General features: G+C 37.7%; 1 protein-coding gene across 1 annotated transcript in view; it reads left to right on the forward strand.

Moving 5' to 3' along the window:
- Positions 1–2026: 2026 nt before the first annotated feature.
- LOC107684969 (interferon regulatory factor 2-like) overlaps positions 2027–5238 on the forward strand; it is a 12946-nt gene continuing 9734 nt past the window's right edge. Inside the window, exon 1 of the mRNA XM_016481361.1 lies at positions 2027–2401. The gene's annotated coding sequence lies outside the window, so the exon portion shown is untranslated. The remainder of the gene's footprint in view (positions 2402–5238) is intronic.

Genomic DNA, 5238 nt, shown 5'->3' on the forward strand with positions numbered 1-5238 from the left:
ACAGAGGTGTGACGTGCGTTCTTTTCGGCTCATTAAAGATTAATCTTGCAGCGGCATTTTTGATTAATTGTAGAGGTTTGATAGAACTGGCTGGAAGACCCGCCAAGAGAGCATTGCAATAGTCCAGCCTGGATAAAACAAGAGCTTAAACAAGGAGTTGTGTTGCATGTTCTGAAAGAAAGGGCCTGATCTCCCTAATGTTGTATAAAGCAAATCTGCAGGACCGGTCAGTTTTAGCAATGTGGTCTGAGAAATTCAGCTTATCATCAATCACAACTCCAAGGTTTCGAGCTGTTTACCATACAAAGAAATGGTCAGTAACATCATCACTTTGAGGTACGATATCTATATCAGTAAGATCAATTCCATGCGATATAATTAAATCGAGCATATAATTAAAACGATGAGTGGGCCCGGTGATGTTTTGCTTTACTCCAAAAGTGTTTATTGGGTCAGTAAACGCAAGTCCTAATGCATCATTTGTATTATCAACATGAATATTAATGTCACGTTAATTACATTCATTAACGTTAATGTTAATGTCATGTTAAAGTCAGCCTTAAGTCACCAGCAGTTCACGCTCTTTTTTACTGTGCAACATAAACTGACTGTTGTAAAACTGTGAATGCAGGGCCACTGACATCATGTGTCTTCTTTCTTCTGAGTAACACGGAAGAAAACCTTTTGAAGAATGTTTCAGTTTCAAAACAGTTTCAGTTCCCTTTGACTTTCCTTATGGACAAACAATACAACGAAAGTCAATGGCAACCGAAACTGTGTGCTTATCAACATTCTTCTAAATATTTTCTTCTGTGTTGAGATTTGAGACATGAGGGTGATGATAACAGAATTATGAGTTGTCATTTTTGGGTGGACTGTCCCCTTTAAATATTTCTAAGGTTTTCCACAGCACCAGTTGTCATATAAAGTCCTGCAGCAAAGGGCGGACATTGCGCAATTCGCACCGTAATTAAATCAGTAGCTGGGTCACCAATCACACAGACAGCACTCCCACAAAGGGCTATAAATAATTGTGCCTTTCTGGGATTATGGGATCAGCACAAACACGAAAGAAAATAAGAATTAACTCAACAACTACAATTTGTTACTCCATCTGGTGTACCCTGTTAAAACTCTTTTTCTTAGATTTCGTACTGATGTAGATGTTATATGTGATTTCTGTGGGACTGAGAAAGAAAATGCTGTGCACTTATTTTGTAACTGCATTTATAGCTAAATGTTTTGGATAGATTTGGAATGTTTCCTTTGTAAATGCCTAGGCATGAAAGTTTACCTTTCTGAAAAATATGTTTTTTTTATTTGTATTTTAATAGACAAAGATTACCACCAAATGTGGCCTTTATTGTTAATCTTTGTTTGATTATTGGGAAATACCATATACATAAACAGAAATGGGCTAAAGGAAAACCCAACTTTTTGTTATTTCAGATAGATATGAAAAATTATATTGAGTTACTACTTGGGTTGAAACACAGTAAAGCAAAACGCACTAGGTCTCTTTGTGAAGCTTTTATGTTATTTATATGATGATCTCATACCTGTTTATTTATTTTTTATTTATTTTTTTTAACCTGTATTATTATTTATATTATACTGTATATTTTCTATTTCTTTGTTGTTGTTTATATTTGTTCAGTACCTTTATATTATATGTTGGAAATCAATAAAAAAAAAATACAGCAGACCTGAGGAGAGCCAAAGAATACAATCAAACACTGAAAAAAAATCAAGTAAGTTACATAATTTACAATGTCTCTTTTGGAAATCCAGATTAAAACGTTTATATTTCGGGATCATTCCAAAGGGTTTAACATATTAAAATGACATCCGCAACTCGTTGTTGTTGTTGTTCATATTGTCTGTTTACACGATTCCAACATACATACTTAAGTTCCGTAGTCATAAAATGTTTCAATCCTAATCTGTATGTTTGGTTATAATAGTAATATCGTAATATTACAGAGATGATAGTAACATTGGAGCACACGTCCCAACGCTGGTGCGATTTGCTTGTAGGGGCGTCAAGATCCAGAAGGCGGCGTAGCGTAATGTGGAAGCGGAAGTGAAAGTGAAAGAACCCGTTGTTTCAAATGTTCCACCGACCAATGAAACGCTCCGTTGTTTCACTTCCGCGGTCTGGTTCTTGATGACGTTTTTGCGTCATTCTATCAAACACGAAAGGCAGGGTTTCTGGAACAGTTGACATGTCCACGTTGAAAAAAATCACTGCGTTGTTCATCATAAGATGAAGAAAGAAGATCTAAATCAAAACATGGTGACGTTTTCTGCGTAACGTTAGTTCCAGGACAGGATTTTCTAACACATCTCATCGAGGGATACTACTGGATCTTTAGAGACTCATCGGCTGCCTCCCCTGCAGGTAAATCCCTAAACGGCTTCAAAGCAGAAGTATGAATTTATAAATCTGTTTATAAATACATACTGAAACATGTTTACATGAATAAACGTCCAAATATGTAACGTTATGTAAGTAAATGCACGGTTTTAATTTATTCTTGCATTTTTATCGTTTATTCTTTTATTAAAATTATATAATATTCTGAATACGTACTACTTATTCTGAATAATAATTATTGGTTTTATATAGAATAGATAAGCCATAAAAAGAGCACGCAGTGGCGGCAGGTGGAAAAATTTTAGATAAGGCGCCACATGTCCAACAATTTTAGCATACATCCCGGTATGATTTATCCCAGTATAAAAAAAGGAAAAGTATTAATTTTTTAAATAAAGATAATTGTTTTACCAAGTTCAAGACTGTGGATGATTCCCACAAAACTATATTTTCTGTAAGCTTTTTTCAAGATAAATTAAAACTTTTTAATTTTCATAATTCACAATTTATGTATACAGTGCAACAGCAAAAACTGTGAGGAAAAAAATCAATGTTACATTTGTTTAGACTAGAGCAGGGGTGCCCAAACTCGGTCCTGGAGGGCCGGTGTCCTGCAGAGTTTAGCTCCAACTTGCCTCAACACACCTGCCTGGAAGTTTCTAGTATGACTAGTAAGAGCTTGATTAGCTGGTTCAGGTGTGTCTAATTGGGGTTGGAGCTAGACTCTACAGGACACCGGCCCTCCAGGACCGAGTTTGGGCACCCCTGGACTAGAGCACGGGTGTCAAACTCAATTCCTGGAGGGCCGGAGCCCTGCAGAGTTTAGATTCAACCTTAATTAAACACACCTGATCCAACTAATCAAGTCCTTCAGGCTTATTTGAAAACTACATGTTATATGTGTTGGAGCAGCATTGGAACAAAACTCTGCAAGGCTCCAGCTCTCTAGGAATTGACTTTGACACCCTTGTACTAGAGCATTATCTATACCAGGGATAGGGCAACGTTGGTCCTGGAGTACCGCTGCCCTGCAAAGTTTAGCTCTAACCCTAATCAAACACACCTGAACAAGCTAATCGATGTCTTCAGGATTACTATGCTGGCTGCACACTAGAGGATTTTAAGCCCGATTTGCATTTCTGAAAGATCAGGGGGCGTGGCCCGATTTGAGGCTTGTCGCAAATGATTTTTTGTCCAAAAAAATCGTCTATTGTGTGGTGTCATTACGATTATTTAACTGCTCCTGATCGAGACGGAGCGTCGCCAAAGTCAAATCGTAAATATAAAACATGTTTGATATTTCCGACTCTTGATCTGGCTGCCTCTGATGTGATAGCCAATGAGAGCAAGCAAGCGTCACTTACCGGATGTTGCGTGCTTCTATAGCTGAAACTTGGCAGCCACAAAAATGCCAAGAAAGCAGAATACATCACCCATATTCTTTGTTATACTTTGTTTTTCACTGTACAACAGAACGCGCGCCGAGAGAGCCAGCTGACAACGCCGATTGTTCTCCATTTGTGTATCTTCTCTAGTCACGTTTGATCTCGCGAGTCTCCATGAGATCTAGTGTCACTGTGAAATCGTTCCTACAATCACCAAGTGTGTGGTCTCGCGGTCTGCTGGAATCGTCCAGTGTGCGCGTTCAGAGGATTATAAGGCTAACAATCGGTTGAAACTGTCTTCATGTCTGTGGTCTCCCATGATTTTAAAATCGTTTAGGATTTGAAAATCGTCTAGCCAGCTTAAGGCTGCAGGCAGGTGAGGTTTATTTTTTTCAGGGTTGGCGCGAAACTCTGCAGGACATCACTCCAACACACCACTGTTCTATACATATATAAATAACTACAAGTCAAGCTGCAATAACAAACAGCACAACACGGAGATGCCAACAGACTACTATACCAGTTGCCTTAACCTGACTTTATATAGATATATACGGATCCATTCAGAATTATTAAACTGAGCAAAACGCAAATGTAAAAAAAAGCAAATAAAAACATTCTGAATTGAATGAATATGGGGATCTGAAGGTGGCTCGACATCACCAGTGAGCAGTTCCTCTGTCAGAGTGAATGTTGATGCTCATATGTATATAAACACTACTGAACACTGCCGATGGCTGATAGACATCAGCCCCCCCCCCGCATCCCAATACCGTGTTCGGAAAGAAAATGACGTGTAGGCGGAATCCCTAAAAGGAATAAATACGAGTTGAGAGGAAAATATATATTACAATATTTTTTCTCGCAGTTATATAACTGGGTAATTATACTACATATTTCGGCATCAGGGAGCCGCTATTATACCTGCCATTGAAACTATGGGATTACATCTCTGCCACAATTCTGCGCGTGAAAGATCATATTTTGAGCGCGCAAAAGTGCGTTTTGCACGGCCGCGAAATGAGTTTTGGGGAGAAAATGTTTGTCTCGCAAAGAAGAAAGTATTTCAAGCGCACAAAAATCAATTTTGCATTTAAAATAAGTTTTTGGATTGGTGCAGACCTCTTTTGCACATGCATCGTTTCAGTAGCTTGCTCACCTGATGCCCGCCCTCAGTGCTCTCTAAATGCCAACGGCTTGCTTGCTCAACACAACCCAGAGTTACAATATTTTAATAACTACTATTAATCTTGTATTTAATCGTTTATAATTAATATATAATTATTCATGAAGGCTGGAAGTGAAAAATTTCTTATATTCAGGTGTGCATAATTATTAAGCAGATTTTCTTTTACAGATAAAATGAGCCAAAAACAAAAAAAGAGATTTAACTCAGACTGAAAGTGAAAAATTATTAAATGCCCATGAGAAATATTAAAAACTAATACAATACTAGAAATTGCAAAGTTAATGCAT

Source organism: Sinocyclocheilus anshuiensis, unplaced genomic scaffold (assembly GCF_001515605.1).
Source record: "Sinocyclocheilus anshuiensis isolate Anshui unplaced genomic scaffold, SAMN03320099.WGS_v1.1 scaffold685, whole genome shotgun sequence".
NCBI classification, from domain to species: domain Eukaryota; kingdom Metazoa; phylum Chordata; class Actinopteri; order Cypriniformes; family Cyprinidae; genus Sinocyclocheilus; species Sinocyclocheilus anshuiensis.